The 27,940-nt window shown below is 39.4% G+C and overlaps 2 pseudogenes across 2 annotated transcripts in view; both read right to left on the bottom strand.

Moving 5' to 3' along the window:
• LOC307198507 overlaps nucleotides 1-22,713 on the bottom strand; it is a 30,594-nt pseudogene extending 7,881 nt beyond the window's left edge. The window contains exons 1-4 of the transcript XR_013831783.1: nucleotides 22,377-22,713; nucleotides 18,900-19,050; nucleotides 16,541-16,623; nucleotides 13,157-13,279 (exon numbers count right to left, since the gene is read on the bottom strand). The product of XR_013831783.1 is annotated as an uncharacterized misc_RNA (transcript). The remainder of the gene's footprint in view (nucleotides 1-13,156; nucleotides 13,280-16,540; nucleotides 16,624-18,899; nucleotides 19,051-22,376) is intronic.
• LOC307198506 (transmembrane protein 180-like) lies at nucleotides 22,389-26,902 on the bottom strand (annotated as a pseudogene). The gene is made up of 4 exons: nucleotides 26,862-26,902; nucleotides 26,523-26,697; nucleotides 24,777-25,531; nucleotides 22,389-22,495 (listed from the first exon to the last, which is right to left on the bottom strand). The product of its transcript is annotated as a transmembrane protein 180-like (transcript).
• Between the last annotated feature and the right edge of the window lie 1,038 nt (nucleotides 26,903-27,940).

Below are 27,940 nucleotides of genomic sequence, written 5' to 3'. Positions count from 1 at the left end.
ATCGGTATCAGTGAGAACTGCAGAGAAAGAGGAACCCAGGATGGAAAAGGCCAAAGAGACCTAAATATGGTTTCTGTGGCCATACAGTCTCCTTTGAATTAGGGTCTGGGAAGCCTGAGTCCACATAAGCTGCTGCCGCCTCAAGAAGAAATTTCTCCTTTCTAGGGTCAGCCTGATGAGCCCCTTGTAAGAACAGTGATGGCATAACACGTAGGGCAGCCTTCCTATGTGCCTTGCCCCGTTTGACACTTTTCTGTCATTGCTACTGATTTTCACAATAACCCTGAAGAAGACACTAAGCCTTAGCCAGGTTAATTAAATCACCCAGCATTCCACAGCTAGTAAGTATGGAGCTGAGATTTTAACCTAGATCTAAACTAAAAATCTCTGCAAGAAAAAAATGGTATTTATAATATAAATTTATCAGAAGGAAAAAAACCCTCATTTTCAAAGGAGAAGTTATATGCTCTCTTCAGAAATGAATTCAGAAACTCTCAAGGAAAGGCAATTGTCTACACCAAATATCAAGAACAAGAAGAGCTTGACAGATCACATGGCTGGCGTCAAAATCTAAGGATTGGGCTTCCCTGGTGGCGCAGTGGTTGAGAGTCCGCCTGCCGATGCGGGGGACACGGGCTCGTGCCCTGGTCCGGGAAGATCCCACATGCCGCGGAGTGGCTGGGCCCGTGAGCCATGGCCGCTGAGCCTGCACATCCAGAGCCTGCGCATCCGGAGAGCGTGCGCGTCCGGAGCCTGTGCTCCACAACGGGAGAGGCCACAACAGTGAGAGGCCCGCGTACCGCAAAAAAACAAGAACAAAATGTAAGGATTTAACTCCTGATATACCTGTTTTTCTTTGTCAGAGGCTGGGAGCTACTGTTAATGTTACCAACTATAAAGACTAAATGGAAAAAAGTAAGATCATAATATTTCTCCAAAAAAAAAAAATCCCTAATGTTGATTATCTCCTTCTTTGGACATAATCTTGTCCTCAGGCGGTCCCTTTGCAATGAAACATTATGACCCTTATTTACAGAGGAAGAGAAGTGAGCTATAGGGAAGAAATCGACACAGCATTGATAATTCTGTGGCAAAACATAGGGTCTATATTATTGTGGTCCTATGAAATTCCAGATAGAATTTCCTACACCAAATTTCACATCACAGCTCCATTTCTGACACTATTAATAAACTGACTTAGCTTCAGGCAGAATATTTGGGGCCAAATATTCTTAATAATTTAGAATGCTACAAGTGCTCATGTTCATCATAGTTGGCAAAAGGACTTATAAGAATCTTGAATCAGGTATTAACTGATTATCCCGGTATTCATTCTAGCAACCCCAATGAATGTATATGCTCAGATGTACACAGTTCATATACACAGCTGTAAGATTTTTTATTTGTTTTTAATCCTTCGTTCCCAAATAGGCAGTGATGGAGAAGGGGAAAGTCATGTCTCACCAAAGTACAAAATTTGAGGCTCTGAATATGTGGAGTGCTCTAACTGCTGACTATCTCTAGCTCTCCTAGGGATCCTATACTAGGACACATGAGCTGCTCAGAGGAGGGGATTTTTTTTTTTTTCCTTTTCAAGCCTCTATGCTTCATCAGTCGCCTCATAAAGCAAGAATATGTAAAACATTAATAAAGAAATTCACAATAAGCATTTCATAACTACAGCAGAATCAACAGTATGATATAGAATGGATACTTTGAAAGAGCAAAATCCACCAGCACCAAGTATAATACATAAGACTAGCTCGTTTCTAGTCTAGGTAACTTAATCTTTAACACTGAATAAAACCACTGATTTCATCCTAATATGAAACAGAAGTCATTAAAAAGAGCAGGAGAGATGCTTGCCTAAGGATTTCCAGGCTGTCCTTATAGTAAATCTCTATGGAAATTACTTGTTTTCAAAACACAGTTTTAAGATTGATTTTAATGATTAACTACATGTAGTTAAATACCAAGATTGTTTTCATTATTTAAAAGACAAAGGCCTGAGGTTATTTTTTGTCAATTATTCACCCTGAAGCAACTCACTTTGGATCTGCTTCTTCGCTGGAGTTAAAGACAGTATTGTTTACTCTGTTATTAAGAGAAAAGTCATCTCCTAAACTTCCGTTGCAAGTATAATTTGGAAAGTATCTATTGTGAGGCTTCCAGACAAAAGACAAGAAAAAGAAAGGCTGCATATACAGTATTTAACAACACACTTATATATATAGCAGATTGATCTAGAAGACTATTTTGTGTGTGTGTGATAGATTTTATTTAGGTTTCCTGCAAAGTCTTTACAGATGACACTGTAATTCAACAAATAAATTGGCAGACTTTGAACGTTGGGAAAATGTTATCTTTCTGTTGCAGAATGTGCAAGCAGCAGGGATTTGGCCAGGGCTAAAAGACAGTACTACCACGTCAGGGCGGCGCCAAGCCACCGAGGGTCAAGTCTGTGCTCCTCCTGCACTGTGTGCTCATCACAACCCCGGACTTGGCTCACTGCACTGGACTTTGCCGTCTGCCTCAACCACTAGCGCCACGTGAGCTCCCAAAGGCAAAAAGGCAGCATGTCTTACGACTGTTTTACCTCAGCTCCCAGCACAGTGCTCACACCCAGTAGGTACTCAACAAATGTTTGCTGATAAAAGCACGCGAGCATGCTTAATTGACCAAATGGACAGAGTAGCCCTTTATCTAAAATATACTAGAATTTCATCGTCATTGTTTGTTTTGTGTGAAAAGTATGGACTTTGTTGCATTTTTTTGATAGAAGCTACGTGTATAAACTAATTAGGTAATCAATTTCTAATATTACAACATGAAACGCCTTATCCCCTATAATTAGAAGAGATTACACGTTGGTTTTCTTGCCCAAGTACCTCCGTTATGAATCTCCATTAGCAGTAAGTTTAACAATTACATTTACAGGCTGCCGAATAGATCTATTAAACTTAGAAAAATAATCTACCCTGCAGAACGAACATTTCTCTAACTATATCAAGGAACCACAGACCATCTTTCAAAAATCACAGGGGGGAGAATAATACCCCTGAACCACACAGTTCTGTATATTTTAATAGTAAAATATTAATCAGATATTAGAAAACTCACTTGCAAGTATGAAATTTATTTCAAATAGACATTTTTGCTAAATTTGTCATACTGCTGACTATCAAAGCACTCTCTGATCATCAAACCATATCCTGCTAAGTATACAGTTAGCCTCTGGACTTCAGTCAGCCACTTTCAGACTGGCATTAGCTACGTGAGGCCACAAGATGCCAAACGTTAAATTATCAAAGATAAATGATACTTGAGTGCCCTGAATAAGTTTATGACTCTAAAAATGCTTACAGCAGCACGAGATGACACAGCCAACGTGTCTGGTTGTCGACATATCTATGCCTGAGTCAACAAGAATTAGTCTCCAGAGCCTCTTATTTCCAAGGAAGTAAATCTCCAGGCTCTCCGCGTCAGCTGCACACTAGAATAAGCTAGGGAACTTTTAAAAATACTGATGCCTGGATCTCACCCGAGAGATTCTGATTTAACTGGCCGAGGGTGTGGCCTGAATATCAGGACTTTTTCAAGCTCCAAGTGATTCCAATGTGCAACATGGTTGAGAACTATTACTTTAGAGCTTCTGTTTCTCAAAGAATATTTGGAGGGGCACAAGCTAAGCACACCGTTTCTTCCTCCATTGCTCTCACATCTACCAGCAAATGAACTTCGAGTCAGTTCTACTCCAGAGTCTCTTCCTCTCCCCCTTCTGTCACCACGGTTTTCTTCTACAACATTGCTTGAGGCATTTAACGCTACTTGGATTTCGAGCAACTTCCCTAATGCAGGTGGAAAACGTTCACTTTGTGGATGGAGAAGCTAAGACTGAGAAAGAGTTTCTTAAAGTTCTATAGAAAAATGTGTTCCAGAACAGTCCACATTCACTTCTCTCACACATTCAACTCACTTTTCAACACACAGTTACCCAATTGTCAGTCATGCCTCCAAATCCAAGTATCACTAAATTCTAATGATTCTAATGCTCTAACCTCTCTTGTGTCAATCTCCTCTTGACCTTCCATGTTACATTGCTTTAGCTCAGGCGCCCACCAGCGTTTCTCATATAAAACCAGCTCTGGTCTTCAAACTGTTCTTTCTCTGTGAGTTGGCTAACCTCCCTTCAAACCATTCTCTACACTGCAGGGTGATGTATTCAAAGTTGAGTATGATATTATTATTACCCCTTGGTTTAACAACAATAATATTCCATTCCTTTCAGGATCAGATCCATACTTCTCAAACCCTGCTAAACCATGCACAGCTCCTCCAAGCATGTCACATGATCTCATGCCTCTCTGTACTTGCACAGACTCCTACTGCATTTTCACAATTCATCTGAGAGATCATTTCTTTGCTACCGGGTTTGAATTATATGCTCAGACAGTATATACTTCCATAGCATCCCACACTTACATCAATAACACCTAACACATAGCACTATGATTTTCACTATAATTGACGGTGAGCTTATTCAGAGTTGGGACTGCATCTCTTGTCTCTTTGTTCTCTGGACTCAGCACAGGAGCTGGTATATAGTTAAGTGTTCAGTAAATATTTGTTGAATGAATGCCCCATCATTTCACATGTCCATGCTTTGCGATACTGTTCCTCTTCCCCAGGTACCTCCAATCTTCATTCATAGTATTAATGCCTCCACTGAAATGACTAAAGCATCTTTTCCTGTGTACAGCCTTCCTGCACTTGGTTTCTGAGGCAGTGTCTATCATGCCCACCTTTCAGCCTCTGTTACATATTGCATATACTTCTAGTCATAGCACCTACCATTCTGTGCTGCAATTACCTGTCCTAATGTCTGTCACCCTTACTAGACTGCAGGCTCCTTACTGGCAGCAAACTATTTTATCTATCTTTGTATTCTGAGCACTTTTTCTACAGTAGGTGACTAGTAACTAGGCTTTAATTCTGCCCCCCGCGCCCAAACCTTGTTTTATACCACTGCCAGAATGCTCTAAAACAAAATTCAGGTTATGTCTTTCCCAAGTTTAAAAATCTTCAGTGGCGGGGTGGAGTCAAGATGGCAGAGTGGGAGGACACGGAGTTCGGGTCTCCCCACAACTAGGGCACCTACCAGATGCTGGTGGGGGACCTCGACACCCAAGGGGATGGGAGGAACCCCCGAGTGACCAGGTAGGATGTCGGGGGACTGAGGGTGTGGAGAAGTGGAGGCCGGATGGCACTGCCGCCCCTGAGGGGTGGCTGGGGGAGGGGAGGGGTTCCCACGCCTGGAGGGACCCTCGGGGGTTTGGAGGATCGGCGGGGGGATGCGGCTAGGGTTTCCCCTGCCCAGTCAGGCCCCGGTAAGCCTGCTGGGGTACCAGGCCGGGTCCTCCGCCCTCCGGGGCTCCCTCTGGCCGCGTGGATCCTGGGGGTGTGCGAGGGAGGTGGGAGGAAGGGGAGGGGAGGGGAGGGAAGAAGAGGAGAGGCAAACTGGGAGGGGCCCTCGGTACCGGGGAGGGAATGCAGTTTGCATTTCCCCTGCGCACACAGGCCCCAGGAAGCCTGCTGGGCTCCCAGGCCTGGTCCTCCAGCTTCTGGGGTCCCCTCTGGCGACATGGGTCCTAGGGGTGTAGGCGTAGGGGGAAGAAGAGGAGAGGCAGACGGGGGGGACCCTCCAGGATCAGAGGATCATGGGGAATGCACCTAGGGTTTCCCCTGCCCACTTGGGTCTGGTGAGCCTGCTGGGGTCCCAGGCCTGGTCTTGCGCCCTCAGAGGCCCCATCCAGTCACATGGGTTCTAGGGGCGTGGGGCCGGGGGGGGGGGGCAAGAAGAGTAGAGGCGAACGGGGAGGGACCCTCTGGGATCAGAGGATTGGAGGGGAAGCGTGGCTAGCGTTTCCCCCACCCACTTGGGCCCAGGGAGCCTGCCGAGGTCCTGGGCCTGATCATCCACACTCCAAGGCCAGAGGCACTCCAGGGCCCCTCCGGCCGTGCTGAGCCTAGACCCCACCTCTCCCTAAACCCCGCCCCTGCCTAAGCCCCGCCCCCCCACAGCCAAGGCCTCTGCCAGCCTTTTTTTTTCCTTTTTTGGTTCTGTTTTACCTTCCAGTTGTTGTTTCATCTATATTTTTATTTTTTCTAACATATCTGTTAGTTTTCTAATCTTATTTTATTTTTTACCTTTTGTTCTTGCTCTGCTCCTTTTTTTTTCTTTTCTTTTCTTTCTTTTTGGCCACCCCACGTGGCTTGCGAGATCTTGGTTCATGGGCCGGGGGTCAGGCCTGAGCTCCTGTGGTGGGAGCTCCAAGTCCAAACAACTGGACTAACGGAGAACCTCAGACCCCAGGGAATATTAATCAGAGTGAGGTCTCCCGGACATCCTCATCTCAGCACCAGGACCCAGCTCTACCCAACAGCCTACAAACTCCAGTGCTGGAAGCCTCAGGCCAAACAACCACTAAGACAGTAACACAGTCCCACGCATCAAAAAAAAAAAGAAAAGAGATGACAAAAAAAATATGTTACAGATGAAGGAGCAAGGTAAAAACCTACAAGACCAAATAAATGAAGAGGAAATAGGCAACCTACTTGAAAAAGAATTCAGAGTGGGGCTTCCCTGGTGGTGCAGTGGTTAAGAATCCACCTGCCAATGCAGGGGACATGGGTTTGAGCCTGGGTCTGGGCAGATCCCACATGCTGCAGAGCAACTAAGCCCGTGCACCACAACTACTAAGCCTGTGCTCTAGAGCCCATGATCCACAACTACTGAGCCCGTGTACCACAACTACTGAAGCCCGTGTGCCTAGAGCCCACGCTCTGCGACAAGAGAAGCCACCGCAATGAGAAGCCTGCGCACTGCAATGAAATAGTAGCCCCCACTTGCTGCAACTAGAGAAAGCCCGTGCACAGCAACGAAGACCCAACACAGCCAAAAATAAATAAATAAACAAAAATAAATAAATATATTTTTAAAAAATTCAGAGTAATGATAGTAAAACAAAACAAAACAAAAAACTAAGAATAGAACCACTGTCTGACCCAGCAATCCCACTACTGGGCATATACCCTGAGAAAACCATAATTCAAAAGGACACATGTACCCCGATGTTCACCGCAGCACTATTTACAATAGCCAGGACATGGAAACAACCTCAATGACAGATGAATGGATAAAGAAGATGTGGTACATGTACATATATACAATGGAATATTACTCAGCCATAAAAAGGAACAACATTGGGTCATTTGTAGAGATGTGGATGGACCTAGAGTCTGTCATACAGAGTGAAGTAAGCCAGAAAGAGAAAAAAAAATATCGTATATTAATGTATATATGTGGAATCTAGAAAAATGGTACAGATGTACCTATTTGCAGGGCAGGAATAGAGATGTAGATGTAGAGAATGAACATTTGGACAAAGAGGGGGGAAGGGGAGGGTGGGACAAATTGGGAGATTAGGATTGCCATATATACACTACCATGTGTAAAATAGATAGCTACTGGGAACATGCTATAAAGCACAGGAAGCTTAGCTCGGTGCTCTGTGATGACCTAGATGGGTGAGATGGGGTGGGTGGGAGGGAGGTCCAAGAGGGAGGGGATATAGGTATACATATCGCTGATTCACTTAATCGAACAGCAGAAACTAACACAACCTTGTAAAGCAATTAAACTCCATTAAAATAAAAATCTTCAATGACTTCCTTTACCTACAGTAGTCTTACCCAAAGTACAGCGTCTGTACTCCTGGTAGTACATGTGATGATTTTCAGATGATACACAATAGTTCTTGTTATTTTAATGGTTAACTATTTTAATTGTGTTAGAAAAAGTGAAACCCACCAAATGAATGTTTTCATGTATACTTTTTATTATTTTTTAGTTTTTTAAAAATTTATTTATTTTTGGCTGCATTGGGTCTTCGTTGCTGTGCGCTGGCTTTCTCTAGTTGTGGTGAGCGGGGGCTACTCTTCATTGCAGTGCACGGGCTTCTCATTGCGATGGCTTCTCTTGTTGGCCGGGCTTCAGTAGTTGTGGCATGCGGGCTCAGTAGTTGTGGCTTGCAGGCTCCAGAGCGCAGGCTCAGTAGTTGTGGCGCACGGGCTTAGTTGCTCCGCGGCATGTGGGAGCTTCCCAGACCAGGGCTCGAACCCGTGTCCCCTGCATTGGCAGGCGGATGCTTAACCACTGCACCAACAGGGAAGCCCTACTTTTTAAATAATTTAATTTAATTTTGTTTCTTTTTTTGGCTGCGCTGGGCAACATGCAGAGATCTTAGTTCCCTGACCAGTGGTCAAACCCGTGCCCTCTACAGTGGAAGTAAGGAGTCTTACCACTGGACCACCAGGGAAGTCCCAATTTAACTTTTATTAAAGTATAGTTTATTTACAATGTAGTGTTAGTTTCAGGTATACAGCAAAGTGATTCAGTTATACATATATATCATGGATACTTTTGCTTATGGCCAGATTTTTTTAAGTTTGTGATTTAAAATAAATTTAAAGAAAAATATTAAGTAAATAATAGTACAGAGAGAACTCATATAACAAAAGTTAAAAAGTCATCACATTTGGGACACCCTGATGTATAGGATTAAGAAAATTTAAATGCAGCATCACCCCCTGACCTTTCCAGCTTCACCTCCCTCCAGCTACCATCAAGCACAATATACCATATGTTACTAAACTACAGGTTTCCCATGTCTTAACTCCCCTCATTCATCTATTCTCTCACAGCAGCCAGAGGGATGCTGTTAAAAGATAAGTCAGGGCTTCCCTGGTGGCGCAGTGGTTGAGAATCTGCCTGCTAATGCAGGGGACATGGGTTCGAGCCCTGGTCTGGGAGTATCCCACATGCCACGGAGCAACTAGGCCCGTGAGCCACAACTACTGAGCTGCGCATCTGGAGCCTGTGCTCCGCAACAAGAGAGGCCGCGATAGTGAGAGGCCCGTGCACCGCGATGAAGAGTGGCCCCCGCTTGCCACAACTAGAGAAAGCCCTTGCACAGAAACGAAAACCCAACACAGCAAAAATAAATTAATTAATAAACTCCTACCCCCAATATCTTCTAAAAAAAAAAAAAGGTAAGTCAAATCATGTCATTACTGTGCTCAGAACTCTTCAGTCAGAATGCTTTTATTTCTAGATGTAAGCTAAACTATAAGGTGTACATAAGCTACAAGATGTACGATATGCTACTATATCTGCAACTTAACCTTAAAATGGTTCAGAGGACAAAATACATACATACACATAAATACAGATAAAGCTAATATGGCACAATGTTAAAACTGTTAAACCTAAGAAATGGGTGCATGGATTTTCCCTGTATCATTCTTTCAATATCTTTTGTGTTTAAAATTTTTCATAATAAAAAGAAGTTGTGAGGAAAAACAAAATGATTGATATATAGATAGAGGGATGGATACCTTGATCAATATGTGTTAAAACCAATATAGTAAGATATAAATAGTTGAATATAGGTGGTGAATATATGTCTTCACTGTATAAATTATCCAAATTTTTTTGTATATTTGAAAATATTTATAATAGAAATATGCAGGGAGTTGTGAGAAAAACTTAAAAAAATAAATTCTTATTTATGTAGAAAATCCAAAAGAACCAACAACAGAAAAGCAACAAAACAATTCCTAGAACTAACAAGCATTTATAGCAAGGTTATAGGATATAAGGTTAATATACAAAAATTAATTGCTTTCCTATATATCAGCAATGGAACTTGAAACTAAAAGTATTATACCATTTACATTAGGACCCCCCAAAATGAAATAGTTAGGCATAAATCTAACAAAATATGAAAGAAATCAAAGATGAACTAAATAAATGGAGAGATTCCAAGTTCACAGATAGGAAGACTCAATATTGTCAACATTTTAGTTCTTCCTAACTTGATCTATAGATTCAACACAAGCCCTAAGGAAATCCCAGAAGACTATTTTGTGGCTATCAAAAAACTGATCCTAAATTTTACATGGAAAGGAAAGAGATCAAAAACAGCCAATACAACACTGAAAAAAGCCAGTCAATGCACTGATATTACCTGACATCGAGACTTACTGTAAAGCGACAGTAATAAGACACTGTGTTGTATCCATATGAGATGATGGATGTTCATGAAACTCACTGTGATAATCATTTCATGTGGTATGTGAGTCAGATCATGATGCTCTGCACCTTAAACTTATACGGCGCTGTATGTCAATTATATCGCAATAAAACTGGAAGAGAGGGACTTCCCTCGTGGTCCAGTGGCTAAGACTCTGTGCTCCCAATGCAGGGGGCCCAGGTTAGATCCCTGGTCCGGGAACTAGATCTCACATACCACAACTAAGAGTTTGTATGACACAACTAAGAGCCCACATGCCACAACTAAAAGATCCCACGTGCCGCAACGAAGATCCTGCATGCTCAACTAAGACCTGGCGCAGCCAAATAAATAAATAAATATTAAAAAAAAACTGGAAGAGAAAAAATACATTGTGATTTTGGCAAAAGAATAGACCATTAGATCAATGGAGTACAATGGAGAGGCCAGAAATAGTCCCACATAAATACAGTCAACTGATCTTTGACCAAGGAGCAAAGGCAATAAAATGTCTTTTCAACAAATGATGTTAGAACAACTAGACATCTACATGCCAAAAAATGAATCTAGAAACAGACCTTGTACCCTTTACAAAAATTAACTCAGAATGGGTCACAGAACTAAATGTAAAATGCAAAACTATAAAATTCCTAGAAGATACACTAGGAGAAAATCTAGGTGTCACTGACTTTTTAGATATAACATGAAAGGCACAATACATGAAAGAAATCATGGATAAGCTAGACTACATTAAAATTAAAAACTTCTGCTCTGCCAAAGACACTGTCAAGAGAATGACAAATCACCAATTGGGAGAAAATATTTGCAAAAAGTATATCTAACAAAGGACTGATATCCAAAATACACAAAGAAATCTTACAACTCAAGAATAAGAAAACTAAAGGACCTGATTTAAATATGGGCAAAAGACCTGAAGAGACACCTCACCAAAGACATACAGATGGCACATAAGCATATGAAAAGATGTTCCAGATCACATGCCATTAGGGAATTCCAAATTAAAACAAGGTACCACTATACACCTATTGGAATGGCCAAAATCCAGAACAATGACAACACCAAATGCTGAGGACGATGTGGAGAAACAAGAACTCCCATTTCTTTTCCGGTGAGATTTCAAAATGGTATAGTCACTTTGGAAGACAGGTTGGAAGTTTCTTAGAAAAGGAAACATACTTTTATAATATGATCCAGCAATTGTGTTCCTTGGTCTTTACCCAAAGGAGTTGAAAACTTATGTTCACACAAAAACCTGCACATGATGTTTATAGCAGCTTTATTCATAATTGTCAAAACTTGGAAGCAACCAAGATATCCTTCAGTAGGTGAATGAATAAACAAACTGTAGCACGTCCAGACAATGGAATATTATTCAGTGCTAAAAAGAAATGAGCTATCAAGCCATGAAAAGAAATGGAGGGATCTTAAATGTATATTACTAAGTGAAAGAAGCCAATCTGAAAAGGTATGATTCCAACTATATGACATTCTGGAAAAGGCAAAACTATGGAGACAGTAAAAAAAAATCAGTAGTTGTCAGGGTTGGTGGGAAGGAGGGATGGATAGGCAGAACACAGAGGATTTTTAGGGCAGTGAAGACACACATCATTATACATTTGTCAAAACCCACAGAATGTGTAACACCAAGCACGAACCCTAGTGTAAACCATGGACTTGGGTGATAAGGATGTAGGTTCATGGATTATAACATTTGTACCACTCTGGTGCGGGATGCTGATAGTGGAGGAAGCAGTTCGTGGGAAGGCAGAGAATTTACAGGAACTCTGTGTACTTTCTGCCCAGTGTTGTTGTGACCCTACGACTGCTTTAAAAAATAATGTCAAGTAAACAAATGAATAAATCCTCCACTGCCTCACCATCACCATTTACCTCATAGTGAAGCCAAGGTAACAAAGGAGGGCTGCAAGGATCTATGGGATTTGCTCACTCTGCTCCAGTCATGCTGGCAGCCTCCTCGGCAGACCTAGTGCCAGGCATGTTGCACTCAGTGCTTCTGCACTCATTGTGCTTTCTGCCAGGAACACTCTTCCCAAAGAGCACCCTGGTTCCCTCCCACCTTCCCTCAGGTCTTTATTCAAATGTCATCTCCTTGGCAGTGAGGCCTTCCCATCACCTTATTTAAAAATGCAGCTTTCCCCAAGCCTTCCTCTTCTTCTTGTTTTATTTCTCTCCAGAGGACTTCTCACCAACTAACATACTATGTATTTTACTTAGCTAATTCCTTGTCTGCCTGCCTCCCTCCCACTAGAATGTAAGCTGTGTGAGGGCAGAGGCTTCTGTGGTTTTGTCCCCCTGTTGTTCATTGCCTTATCACTGAGCCTAGGATGTGGTAGGCTCTCAATGTTTGTTGAGTGAGTAAATGAATACCTTAGTGAGAGTTCTCTCATGCTTCTGGATATCTGCCATGCTGTATTCTCTGCCGGCAATGACATTCCTCTGTGTTCAGAAGAGAAAAATCCCACTCAGCCTCCAAAATTCAGCTCAAGAAACCCTTCTTTTGCAAAGGGCTCCCTGACTTTAGGCAGACAGAGGCAGGAACCTCTTCCCTGCATTACCACAGTGCCCATTATCACCAAAGGCTGGTGGGGCCCTACACAGTGCTTCACAATCTGTGGGGCTTTGGAGTCTCCTTATTCATCTTGTATGCCCAGAACCTTTGAACCTAGCAGATAACAGCAGGCCCTCAGAAACATTTGTGGAATGAAATAATAAATGAGTGAATGACTTAAAAAAGCAATCAGTATGTAGCTTAGTGTGAATTACATAGACATCTGTAGCATACATAATTTAAAGAATACCCTTAAAGATATTCCTATTGAAATTCCTTTGACATGAATACTTTTTATTGTAGTTTACGCAAGATCTATAAATTAATGACTAATAATGCCCAAAGTCTAAGATACTGCCTACTAATCAATGTAAAAGGCTGAGTTTGCTTTCATATTTCTATTACGTTACTTCAAAGCAATTTTTTTCTCTACCTTTTGTTTGGGTTTCCATATCCATACTGGTTTAGCCTAGAGAGTATCATCATGGGAGCTAAAGACTGAGCAGGTTTGGTAAATAAAGCATTGATGCCAAAGGCCATTGAGGAAAGGGGTGACCTGGAACAGAAAAAAGTAGCATGTGTCTACATCACACACAAATTACATGTGTGTATATATGTACATGTATATACATATATATGTATACAAGTATCAAGGACCTTTTGGCTATTAAGTCCTCCTTGAGCCTAAATAGACAATAATAGAAATAGTTTAAAAGATGCTAACCATCATCTGATAATGCAGGGTTGCCACAAACATGCATCGAGCAAGTCTATTGGAGCCATTTTTCCAATGGAATTTGCTCACTTTGTGTCTCTGTGTTACATTTTGGTAATTCTTGCAAGATATCAAAGATTATCATTATTATTACAGTAAGTCCCCTACATACAAACGAGTTCTGTTCCAAGAGCGCGTTCGTAAGTCTAATTTGTTCTTAAGTCAAACAAAGTTAGCCTAGGCACCCAACTAACACAATGGGCTATATACTGCTGCCTTTACACTTGCTTCTGGACATCCTGGGCTTGAAATAAAGATACTGTACTACTGTACTCTACAGAGTACTGTACAGTAAAGTACACAAAAGCACAACCACTTGTAGCGGATGTACGCACATGACAACGTATGCCAGACATGTGAACTAACTTATGTGATTGGACATGCGAATGCATGTTCGCATATTTGAAAGTTCACAACTTGAAGGTTCATTTGTAGGGGACTTACTGTATATTTGTTACGGTGATCTGTGATGAGTGATCTTTGATGTTACTATTGTAGTTGTTTGGACATTTCATTTTTTAGCAATAAAGTATTTTTAAGTTAATGTATGTACATTTTTTAGACATAATGCTATTGCACACTTAATATACTACACTATTGTATGAACATAACTTTTATATGCACTGGAAAACCAAGAAATATGTGACTTGCTTTATTGCAATATTTGCTTTATTGCAGTGGTCTGGAACTGAACACACAATATCTCCAGTACCAATATGTATTATTTCATTTAAGCTCCGCAACAATCCCATGAGGAAGATACTATCACTCCTATTTTCGGGATGGGAGGACAGACTAACTTGTCCATAGTCACACAGCTAGCAACTAGTAGAACTGGGTTTCATACTTAAGTCTTTCTGCCCAAAGTTTATAAAGGATTACTTTAACATGTTCTCTGTAAGAATCCTGCCATATCATTTTTTGATAATTTAGTTACGTCACATAAAATAAATCCAGTGCATTGACTGAGTAATCTGAAATTTTATCGTATTTCAACTAATGATGGAAACCTTGCAACTAAAGAAGAAGAGAAGAAAAAGGGGAGGTGAAGAAAGGGAAGAAAAAAAGAAAAGGAAAGGAAAGAAGGGAAAAGATGAGGCCAGAGAATTGGAAGATTGCTTTGATGGTAAGACCTTGAGAGTCATTCCCAGTTCTTCAATCTGCTGGTTACTTTACCTTGGGAAAGTTAACCCCTCAAGAGTTTTAGTTTCCTGACAATGGGGATAATTATGATTTCATGATAATATAATAATACAACTGCTGTCTGTATCCTCCACTAGACCGTCAGTGCCATAAAGGCAAGGGTTACACCTGCTTTGGCTCCCTGCATTAAGTTCTTATCTGACCTGATCAGGATGACAGTTGACTGAAGCCAAAAAATCATTTTCAGAAGATAAGACATTGAGCATTCTATTTCAACTTAACTATACTCATTCACCCACCTTTTCTTGAAGTACAAGTCCACTGATGAAAGTGTTGTGCCATCTTTCTGGCATGTATAGTATCCATAGGATATGATCTATGGTTTCTACTATCAGTTATAGAGAGAACCTAAAGTTGTTCACAAGGCAATCTAAGAACAGAATACCTTTAGATTTTTATGACTTTTCCCCAAAACATCTACAGTTCTCATCACATCAGATTTGATAGTGATTTTTTTACACTTAATCTTTATCAAGTTTTTCTAAAGCATTCAACTTAGTGTTCATAGAAATAACTTTCATTTCATACTTATATTTCCTAAGTTTATAAAATATAAGTGTAATTAAGTGTTGTAATTATAATAACAATTGCATCTGACATTAACCAATTTGAAACAAAAAGTACTGACTCTTGGTAAGGATATAACTTATGGGAGCAGAAAAGCACATGTGTCTTCAAGAGTAGCCATTCAGTCAGAAGCATACAGCATGTGCATAGGAGAGAGTATGTTTTAGAAAGGATCTGTTACAAGACCTGCTGTATTGTATCCCCAGCATTGACCACAGTGCCTGACATATAGGAGGCAATCAATAAATATTTGTTGAGTCAATAATTCTACCACACATGGCTGGTGTGTGACTTGAATGAGCAAAAGCCATACAGTGCTTACACACATTGGCATTTGATAAATGTCAGTGCCCTTCGCTTTCCGACTGTTTGAGGCATTTTATTCATTTGTACCCAGTCTCATTCAAAAAGAATTTGAGGGTTATAAGATGTTTACTGACGTTTCTTCTTGTTAACTTATTCATTTTTTTAAAAAGTGATTTGAGCCGGTCATTTTTCTAGGCACTTAGGGACACGGTCCTGAACCTTAAGGAGCTCACCACCTTGCTCACCACTCCAAATATGACTTAGCAACAAACCCTGAAACAGGAAAGAAATTATATAAGGAAGAAATCACCAAGCTGGATTGGCAAAGCTTCCTTCAATTTAAGTTGTATTAAAAAAAAAAAGAAGCCATGCAGCTTCTAAAAGCTAATAAAGACTATGCCAGTCTTCAAATAATACAGTCCTCTCTAATCCATAAAATAGGGCACATATCACAAAATATTTGCCCATCAAGTGAATTTTATAGCTGATCTAAAGCGTTTATAATAACCATACCAAGGAACAAAATCTCTCGTCATCAGCTTACACTTTTTCAAGTAAAAGAGGATAAGATGGACTTTGATTTTCACTTTTAATTCTTGTGATGTCACAGGGCGAAGGTCATTTTGCCTGACCATCCAGTGTCAGAATGCATACAGCAATATTATAACATAAAGCTATCTGAGGTTTCACTTCGGTTTCTGAGATTTAACCTTGTTGTAGCACTGGCTGTGTGAAGCTGAGGGATAAAAAAATTATGATGTCCTTTCAAAAGCAGAGAAAACTTGCCCAGGGTGAACAATTATGAATAGCCTGTATGTTCTGCTCTCTGATTCCCAGTGCTGCCTCTTATGGTCATCTTTCAGTTATGTGGTTTGTAATGGCAATGTAACTGAGATATGGAGACTCTGATAGGTCCTGCCTCCATGTGATATTTTTATAGCTAATATTTGAAAAAATATTACTTACTGCCAGTTGAACTTCAGTACATCTGCATTGACATGTCAGCTAGTGGCAGATTAAATGAGCAAAAAGAAGCTTGCACAATCACCCTAGAAACAATTTTAAATACACAAATGAAAATTCTATAACTAGGAGGCACAGATTTGTTTAAAAACCAAACAACAAATAAAAGTAGACATTCAGTTTGCAAAAAGGAAAAATGAAATAATATACTACAAAAGTAAACATATATTAGGCACACGCTTCTATCCTCCCAAAATATATCTATGAATATATAATTCTCTTTTAAAAATAAAATAACTACATTTTGAAAAATTTACTATGCTTTTTCCTCATTCCCAGATGACTGCTCATTAAATCTGCTTAAATTACGGATAGGTTCTAAAGAACAAAACATGCCATGAATTCATCAGACATTTTTTCTCTTTATTTTTCCTTTTTTTCCCTTTTATTTCCTATAGTTTATCTGCCTTAATTAAAATGAACTTTCTAGCTTTATGAGCATGGTAATAATGACATGGTGTTTTTCTGGTTTATATTTTAAACAGCATAAATATTTTGTAAACTGCACAATAAAACAGAAGAAATGAGAATCCATTATCTCTCATTCACATAAACATATAACTTTTAAAATTATCTTTGATAACAGAAGGCAAATATAGCAGATATTTTAAATTTTTTTCAGTTTAAATTTATAATCTACTACTTATGTTTGCTAATTCTTTACCATAAGCTAAGGGAAGGTAGATTATCTTCTTATATTTCTTTTGCACAATCTTTATCCCATGCAAAAAAAAATGAGTTAAGTAAAATATTATATATAAGTAGTAAGTATTTAATAATATAAATTCCAATATATTTTAACTGGAGAAGCATTTAGAAATCTTCTAGTTCAACAGCACATCCAATACAGAAATCTCTTGATATCAAGATAGGAAAGTTAAGAACTATAAAAGGACATATAACATTTTAGTTATGATAGAAGAATAAAAATGGAGGTATGTTTAAGTAAAAAAAAAAAAAGCAAACAAAATTTTTTATTCTAAAAATCCCTATCAAGATGTCCTTTTAAATATGATATAGCCAAGGCCACTATTGTAGATTTATAGAATAGCTATCTATGTGGGGTTCTAACATCTTGAAGTTTCACAGAGATTCAATCCTTTGGGTTAATTAGTATACTCTCCGTTACCAATGTATTCAAAATGCAAGTAAGTCTTCATGAAAATTTTCTCAAATTGTTCCAGCAGGGACCTGGAGTCGGATTTATTAATTCATTCACCCAAAACACATTTTCTAAGGACCAACTATTTGCAGGAACTATAGTAGATAATGGGGCCACAGTAATAAGAAACTAGACCTTATTCATAATAAGCTCAGTCCAGTGGGAGCCACAGACAATCACAGACAGGGGGATAAATGCTACAGCAGAGATAAGCACAGGGCATTGGGGTCATGTAGGAGGGACAACCAATCCAGATGAGGAAATAGAGGAAGGCTTTCCAGAAAACACACCCCTGAGCTGCAGCCTAAAGAAACACTAGGAGAGAGCCATATAAGAAACAGTGAAAGCTCTCCAGGCACAGCATGCTGCATGTTAGACATGGAGGTGTTGAATCAGGCACTGCAAAATGTTTCTCTATGGCAGGGAGTTCATTCTAAGTGGAGGAGTAACAAGAAATGAGGATAAAGGGTAAACAGGGCCTGCATAACAAAGGACCTCATATGTCATTATTTGCATTATATCCTGCAAGTAATGAGAAGCCACTTAAGATTGTTAAGCAATGGAATGACACGTTACTCTAGAAGCAATATGGAAGAAGGGGTTGGAGGGACTGGGGACTAGAGGCAAGGGGACCATGTGGGAGGCTATATGGAAATCCAGGTAAGAGATGATGAGGACCTGAGCTAAAGGAATGGCAGTGGAAACAGAGAAGGGGTGGATTCAGGACATATTAGGGAGCTAAAACTACTAATAATTGGTAGCTTATTGGATGTAGGAGACAAGAAAGAGATGGCAAAGACAACTTCTCAATCTCTGACGCGGGCAACTAGAAAGATGGTAGAGCCATTTCCCAAGATGGCAAAGGCAAAGAACATCTTTTGGGGACAAGATGATTATTTGGCAGCAGCGTTTACTAAATGATGCCCTTTAATAGGTTACAAAGAGGTGCTTAACTTTACCACAAAATTTAGCATTAGAAGTCTCTGCAAAAAAGGAGTTCACATTCAATTTGACAGAAAGGTATAATGACTCTGCCTAGAAATGAATGTTAAACACATTTCAGATCAAAGATGTTTCACTGCTTGAAAGGAAATGGCAAGACCTACTGTAATTTTGGGACTGGCACCGGCATTTACTTACATGATAAAAGTGAGATAACGAGCCAACAAATAATAGTATTGCTGTCCAAGAAGTAACATGACAATGGAGGCTGCTCCTTCTAGGTAGAATGCAAACAAGATACATAGTAACCGAACTTCCTCAGCCGGGACTGGCTGACAAGTGCAAGGCCCTGAAATGGAAGCAGATTGGCGTCGTGTTAAGATGGAATCCCATGAATTATGCTTATTCTTCCTGACAACGAAATACACGTTCTCAGCCAAAGATAAATTTGCTTCTGAATTATAACATCAGTTGAAACACACAACTAATACTATCTATCATGGTTAGAAATGTTATTATCCATTGATATCCATAAAAGCTGACCAATATTCTATAAATAACAAGGAAACAGCTATTATTTCCTATAAAATGAACAAAGTGAGCAACAGTTTCATACATTTTTATTTCCACACTAACATGAGGTTTTACTAAAACCAACTAGGAAAGAACCATCACTTAGAAACAACAAGCATTGCTTTATTGTAATGTGAAAAGGCCAGCTCAAATCTAAAATAAATTCAGATTTTAAAATTTGGGATTAAAGCCCAGAATTCACCTAGCACACAGTAGTAAATAGTTAAATGAATATCTTACTATTCTTCTTGCTGTAATATGTCTGAAATGTACTTTCTTAATCCTAAAATCAAGCACCAGAGATAAACAATAGTTTATGATTCTATCTACATTTCTTCTGGTTGTGTTTCCTGCCTAATCTTATATATTTTCATAATTCTACTCGATTCATGTTAAGAGCTCAATCACATTTTTTTACTGCATTTCTTGCTACCAATGAAAAAGTTCATTGTTCTAGACCAAAAAGTTAGTGCTAAATATGCATATGTACATTAACAAAGATTAAAAGATCCTCTTTGTTTTCAGTTTTAAGAAGTATATCATTTAGCCCTGAACTGTTTTCACTAACCAAATGTGCATACATTACAATTAGAGGAGAATTTTCAATGATGTAATACCAATATTCTTTAACAAAAATAAGGGGTTTTCCCCCTGACTGATTTTTTTGGTTTAATTCTGTACTTTCAAGGAACAAGAGCGCTTTTTTTTTTTAATATTAAAACAATGGCTCAGTGATTGATGGGATCCAAGGCATTTCTTAGAGTTCTATAAGGTAAAGTATGTAAAACACCCCAGCAAGCCCCCTTACATTCCTATATTTAATAATAATATTGTAAATTTACACAGTTCCACATATTGAAATGAAGCTTCTTGTTTTCAACCTCTAATACAAAAATACTATACAAAATATAAGAAAGTAATAATGTAAGAAATATGTGGCAAAGTGGAAAGAGAAAGATTTTGAAATCAGATGTCCCTAGGTTTGAATTCCAGCTTTGCCACTTTTATCAGCTGTTCATTCATAGACAAGTTACTTTACCTAAGAGGCATTTCCTCCCACTAGCACTCCCTCCCCTTCTCTGTCTCTGTCTCTCTCATCATATAAAGTACTTAATAATTGTTCCTTATTACTTTTCTGTCCAATGTAAAAAGATATGAGCCAGGGACTTCCCTGGCGGCACAGTGGTTAAGAACCCGCCTGCCAATGCAGGGGACATGGGTTCGATTCCCTGGTCTGGGAAGATCCCACATGACACGGAGCAACTAAGCCCGTGCGCCACAACTGCTGAGCCTGCGCTCTAGAGCCCCCAAGCCACAACTGCTAAGCCCGTGCGCCAGAACTGCTAAGCCCGTGCACCACAACTGCTGAAGCCCGCGTGCCCAGAGCCGGTGCTCCGCAACAAGAGAAGCCACTGCATTGAGAAGCCCGTGCACCGCAACGAAGAGTAGCCCCCCACTCGAGGCAGCTAGAGAAAGCCCGCGTGCAGCAACAAAGACCCAATGCAACCAAAAATAAATAAGTAAAATTAAATTAAAAAACATTATCTTAAAAAAAAAGATAGGAGTCAATGATGAGTAATATAACGACAAAAAAAGAGACTACTTTTTCTTTTACTAAAGTAAAGCCTTCTACAAACTGAGGGTTTTGGCTCTCCATTCATGTGTTTATTGAGTAGAAGCTTGTGAATAATGTGTCCCAGAACAAGTGTTGGCAAACAAATGCCAAAGAAGCCTAAATCCAAACAGAGATAAAGGCAATGCTGTGCTTATAGTGAAAGTTTAATAAATATTTGCTGCACTGAGATTTAATAAAAGCTAACATTTCTAGAGTGTTTATTTTGTGCCAGGAACCATTTTAAGTACTTTGTATGTCTTAATTCATTTAATCCTCATAATAATTCCAATCCATAGGTACCATTTTTATTCTCATTTTACAGAGAAGGAAACTGAGACACAGAGAGCTTCAGTAACTTCCCCAGGGTCAGACAGCTAATAAGTGGGGAGGCAGACTTCTCCCTGGCAGTCTCCATGCTCCTAACCCATTTACTATTCTGCCTCTTGGAGGGGAGTGGGATGTGGAAGAGTCACAGACCGATTAAAACAGTTATTAGAGAGAAAAAGCACTTGCTCATTCTTTTCTCCTTTCATTTATTCAATTCCTCAAAAAGAAAGCCACTGGGAAGAGAGCCTGAGAAAATGAAAATACAGTGCTTAGCCTTCGTTACCAAAACCAACAGGTATTGTGTTAAAGTGACTTAGCCACATAAATAACAACAAATTCCAACAAGCTGTCATTTTTTTTACCCCAATAATTTATACGTGTCACTTCTTTAGAAATTAAGAATAAAATTTAAGGCAACTTTGGATTTCCACTTTATAATGATTTTTTTATTGAGCTCAACAGAGATTCATATGTTAGTGTGAAGGCTTGAGAAAAATGATCATTGAAATCTTTTGGCTATACTTCTCTTAAAATTTAATAGCCAAGAGAGACTGGGAGAAAATATTGCTGAACATATATCCAACAAAGCACCTTTACTGAGAATACATAATATATTGAATATATAAAGTACTCTTACAATTCAACAATATACAATTCACTTAAAAAATAATTAAATATTTAAACAAATAATTCACCAAAAAGATATATGGGTGGCAAGTAAGCACATTAAAAGATGCTCAAGGGCTTCCCTGGTGGCACAGTGGTTGAGAGTCTGCCTGCTGATGCAGGGGACAGGGGTTTGTGCCCTGGTCTGGGAAGATCCCACATGCCACGGAGCGGCTGGGCCCGTGAGCCATGGCCGCTGAGCCTGCGCGTCCCTCCGCAACGGGAGAGGCCACAACAGTGACAGGCCTGCGTACCACCAAAAAAAAAAAAAGATGCTCAACATCATTAGCAGTCATTAGGAAAATGCAAATCAAAACTACAATAAGATACTGCTACACACCTACTAGTATAGCCAAAACTAAAAAGCCTGATATAATATTGATGAGAATGTGGAGGAACTGGAAAACTTATACATGATTGGGAGGAATGTAAAATGGTACAACCATTTTGGCAAACAGTTTGTCAGTGTCTTTAAAAGTTAAACATTTACCTACCATGCAGTTCAGCCATTCTACTCCTAGGGGTTTACCCAAGAGAAAGGAAAGCATATGTCCATACAAAGATTGACAGGTATACACTAATGTGTATAAAATTGATGACTAATAAGAACCTGCTGTATAAAAAAATAAATAAAAATTAAATTAAAATTCATCTAAAAAAAAAAGACACAAATTTTCACAGCAGCTTTATTTGTAATAGCCCCAAACTGGAAACAACCAAATGCCCATTAAAAAGTGAATAGGTAAACAAACTGTGGTATATCCACACAATGGAATATTATTTGGCAATAAAACGGAATGAAATACTGATACCACAGCAACATGACTGAAGAATCCAGACCAAAAAATAGTACGTATTGTATTATTCCATTTATATAAAAATCTAGAAAATGCAAACTAAGGAAGAATTAGAGGGAGGGATTACAAGGACAATTTGGAGAGCGATGAGTTCGTCTACTATTTTGATTGTGGTGATGGTTTCATGGTACATACGTAGGTCAAACTGTACCAAGTCGTACAGTTTAAATATATGTAGTTTCTTGAGAGTCAATCATACCTCAATAAAACCGTAACCAAAAAACTACCTTATTTCAACTCATTTTTTTGAGATTATGAAATGTTCTAAACTTGACTGTGGTGGGAGTTCCCTTGTGGCCTGGTGGTTAGGATTCCAGGCTTTCACTGCTTTGGCCCAGATTCAATCCCTGTTCGGGGAACTGAGATTCTGCAAGCCATGTGGCACGGCCAAAAAATTTAAAAATAAACAAAAATAAAATTGACTGTGCTGATGGTTGCACAAGTCTGCGAATATACTAAAAACCACTGAATTGTATACTTTAAATGGGTGAATTAATTGTATGGTATGTGAATTACATCTCAATTAAACTGCTTAAAAACATCTATCTATTGGGAATTCCCTGGTGGTCCAGTGGTTAGGACTCTATGCTTCCACTCCAGGGGGCACAGGTTCGATCCCTGGTCAGGGAGCTAAGATGCCATATGCCACTGGGTGTGGCCAAAAAAATAAAAATATCTATCTACTTTTTTTTTTTTAATTTATGTAAGAGTTTAACAAACTTTTTTTTACCTGGAGGAGATACTATAGGCAAGTACATGATTAAAAGTGGGAATGTATATATAGCCTAGAATCTGACAATAACAAGTAGAAACAAGAACTCAAACAGCTCCCCATTCTGGGTCAGCAAACAGCTTGAAAAACCTCAAACTGCCATGAAGGGGGAGCATCATTTTACTGTGTACACATAGTCCCTGAGACTATACTGATAAGCCAAAAATGCTACTCTATTTGGTAAATTCTGCTAAACAGACCACATAAACACAGTACACTTTAGAGAGAGAATCTTAAAGTGCACGGCTCTAAGGGCCTCTGAGCCTCCCTTTTCTCATTTGGCAGGATGGGTCTTTCAAAGGTAGTTGTCAGGATTACACGAGATAACGTATACAATGTACTTGGCATGGCCCATTGCACATGGTAAGCACTCAGAAAATGTGAGTTACCAGTATTATGGTATATACAGTAACCAAACTATGATAAAGGCCTTGAGCTAACGGCAGAAAGGCAAGTTCTATCCCTCATACTTTGCTTAAGAAAGTGTGGCAACATTTAGAACATTTCAGAACTACTTCTACCCCACATGGTTTAAATCTTTTGGAAAGTTAGTAAACAGTAAAAACTTGTCTATCTAGAATAACTTATTCTCTGAAGAGTATAGATAACAGATTTTAATTGTGAAAACAGGAAAAACCCATATCATAGGCTAGATTAAGTCATATCTTTAGAGGATATATTTAGGTTAAGGGAAGCAATTTTATTCATCAACTCTCCAAATCGTGTAATAAACAACAGGTTGGTATATTTTTTGGAGGATACACCCTCTACAATAATGGTCATGGCCATGGAATTTTACTAACGCTCTGGAATTCTAGGACTCCAGTCTTTTAGCCAAGTGTTTTTGAAACCTGGCTTCAGGAATCCATGATCAAGTAACTCTTCTTCCTTGTAACAGTCACAGGAATCTTAAATGTCAGGATAAAGCAAAATGACAGGCTCACAGGAAGCCATGTATTTTCCTCTGTAGTTGTGTGGAGGTTTAAATGAGGAAGCTCAGGAGAACAAAATTGAAAAGCTAAATGTTTAAAATATTACATTGCTCAGCTTTCTTGGGTGCTCCTTCCTTTTTTCCTTGCATCTCTTGTTTCCATTATGTTTCTACAGAATCTTGTATAATTTCTGGGACTCTGAATCTTTGGGTCTCTTAATAAATGTGAATCATTTTTTCCAACTACTGATATAATCAGGTTTTTAATTCCTCAGCCAGGTAAGAGTTACATCTTTAATCCCTGTAGGAAGATACATGAAGAATCATCACATACCTGTGGGCAGATAAAGCCTGATGCCGCTTATGGAAGAAGGAAGAACATCCTTAGGAATGAGATTATCAACAGAGATCATCATGAAGTTACTGAAGAAGGTTAAATGGAAGACTTGGAAGAAATTCATAGTCAGAAAAAGGCGAAAGTTTTTCTGGATCAAGATTTGTCTCATCAGTGAGATGATGGAGGTCCAGGGGAGATCCTATTCAGTTTCTGAGAAAGGGTTTTCCTCAGGGCTTCTTTTAGGTTCTAAGTGACTCACGTGGCGCATGCCAGTGTAAAGGCTGGCAGTAGCAAGAATAGCATGACAACAGTGATGGCCTGAAAACTGAGCAAAATTTCCATGTTATCAGAGATGAGACCACAGAAAAGGATACTGGTAGATCCTACCAGTGATGCCACTTGGTTGATTTTAATAAGCTGAAGCCGACTAGTGAAATTAGTGAAAATAATTTAAATAATTAGCCGACTAGTGAAATATCTAGTGAAAATTTCTGCAAACAGTACACACTGGGCTTGCTGAACAAAGGTAAGCGTGCTATCAGAAGCACATAATGATACCACCAGGTGAAGCCCACTAACCCAGTCACCTTCATGATAGTACTTCCAAGGGAGCCAAGGAAGCAGGAAGGCTACTGCATATAAAGGGCCGCCACACAAAACAGAACTATGATATTGGAACAGCAGTCAGCCTAACAGTTGTTGTGAAAATACCCAGTCGGGTCGTTAAGAGCATTCCAAATCATTAAAGTCATCTAGGAGAACAAAAAAAAAACAACACCACAGGATTATTTTAGTATAGTTTATACTGATGAAAATGACCCCTGAATTTTTAATTAATGTGAAGTAACCAAAGTTGATGAGTTGAAAAAAAAAAAAAAAAAAGCTCATTGCTTCCAGTATCTGTAGGGGGTGTACATATTGAAATATTAATAATAACAGCTAATACTACCTCTCAAAAACAGTGTACATTCACTTTGTGTTTAGGCAAACAAGTTTTTACATGAATTATTTCATTAAATCCTTAAAACAACCCTGTGAAGCAGGTACTATTATTATCCCTGCTTTACAAGGAAACTGAGGGCCAGATATGTTAAGCAACTTGCCAGGCTAAGAAATGACAGAGCCAGGGTTTGAGCCAAGGCAGATGACCCCAGAGTCTGTGCTTTCAATCATTACGCTACAGTGTCTCCCCACAAGGCACACAGCCATGCCTCTGCAAAGAGTGACGGCCTGTTTACAGATCATGGCACAGTTTTACATAATTTCATTAGGAAAGGTTAAAATATTAGTGTTTGCCATCTCAAAATGGCAAAAACACTTATTAGATCAAGGATGTTGTTGTTGGTAATAAACAAGTAACATTATAAACCATACGGGTTTTTAAGACCATGAACTCTAACCATCCTGAACATCTAATTGGTAATGAGTTACAATAAAATTTGTGAATACCATGGGTCATTTCAAAACATAGACTATCTTAATAATTCTAATTTTTCCACATAAGGGAATTTTCCAGATAACCAAAAGCTTACCCTTTAAACTCTAAAGCTGTTGTGTTTTGACAATCTTTCAAAAGTCTCTTTGCCGTTAAACAGAGGATCTTGGACATGGATAACCTCTTCTTGATAGTTAACTCTTTCAGCTCATGAGGAATCAGCTCCTTGCAAAATCACAGCAAGGCACAACTATGAGGAAGGAGAAACTCTGTCCTAAGGTGAAAGGACAACAAGGGCTCCATCTCACCTGCGCTTGGTAAAAGGCCACTTCTGAAATCTCGTACAGGTGCAAAAAAGCCTTTACATAGTAGAAATTGAAGACAGAGTTTAGCATTGCAGCCCCTAATGTTATCCTAGAAAATGCCCAAGCAATGGTTTTGATATTTTAAAATGCCATTTTCCACACAGAGGAATTCTTCTTCCTTTAGTTTAAGAAAAAAAAGAAATGGTTAAAATTCACTGCTTGCATACAATAACTGATGAGTGGCAAAATCCCACTGGACACTAGTTAATTTAAATAAAAGTTCAAAACCACTAGCTGTGAATACGCAACGAGATTTAATACTTTACTTTCTTATCCACTCACTCAACAATCTGTGAGATGTTGCCAGGAACCCTAATTTGCATAGAGTGTGGCTTTACTTGAATATATCTTTAGTATCTCTTCTAACTTATAAAAGTGAAATATATTCAAGAGTTTAGACATGTTTAACTAGCGGTCAGGGAGATGTGTTTACGGCAGTATTATCCTCCCTACTTGGGAGGTTACAACAGAAAAAAAACAATGAAGTGACATCCTTTAGCAAGTGTCAAAGAGAAGGAATAGCTGCAAGCCCTTCATCTCAGCATAAAGTTGTCCATTCAGTAGTACAGACTTGCACTGGGAGATTTATTTTTGATCTCCTCCTGACATTCTATGTAACTTTGGCCCAAAGCTAAGATGGATATAGAAAGAACACATTTTGGTCCTTGCTCTGATGTAAATGTTCCTCTTAAATCTGGCAAATTGTCTTACCCTTTCAGGGACTTGATTTATCCAACTGGAAAACAGGAAAAGGTTAACCAAGCAAGAGGTAGGTATAGACTCATCTTGCTTTTTTAATCTTGACTATAGTTTTAAGATAACACCATGGGGACTTCCCTGGCGGCACAGTGGTTAAGAATCCACCTGCCAATGCAGGGGACACGTGTTCAAGTCCTGGTCAGGGAAGATCCCCCATGCCACAGAGCAACTAAGCCCGTGCGCCACAACTACTGAACCTGCGCTCTGGAGCCCACGAGCCACAACTACTGAGCCCGCGCACCTAGAGCCCGTGCTCCGCAACAAGAGAAGCCACCGCAATAAGCAGCCCGTGCACCACAACGAAGAGTAGCGCCCACTCACCACAACTAGAAAAACCCCACATGCAGCAACGAAGACCCAATGCAGCCAAAAATAAATAAATTAAATTTAAAAAAAAGATAACACCATGATTTTCCTGTTTTATAATGGGCAGGTCTCCAAAATCTTACTGAAGCAGAAAACAAAAGTATTCAGATAATTCGAGAGATGTTACCTGCTTGAACAATTCTTGGGAATTAAGCAGGAACCTCAGTCTATATTACCCAATTTCTTAGAGAAGGGGAGAGCAAGTTAGAAGGGGGAAGTGGGTATCTGGCTCAAAT

This window comes from Stenella coeruleoalba, assembly GCF_951394435.1.
Source record: "Stenella coeruleoalba genome assembly, chromosome: 15".
In the NCBI taxonomy this organism is placed as follows: domain Eukaryota; kingdom Metazoa; phylum Chordata; class Mammalia; order Artiodactyla; family Delphinidae; genus Stenella; species Stenella coeruleoalba.
This window is presented reverse-complemented; position numbering and strand designations above follow the sequence as displayed.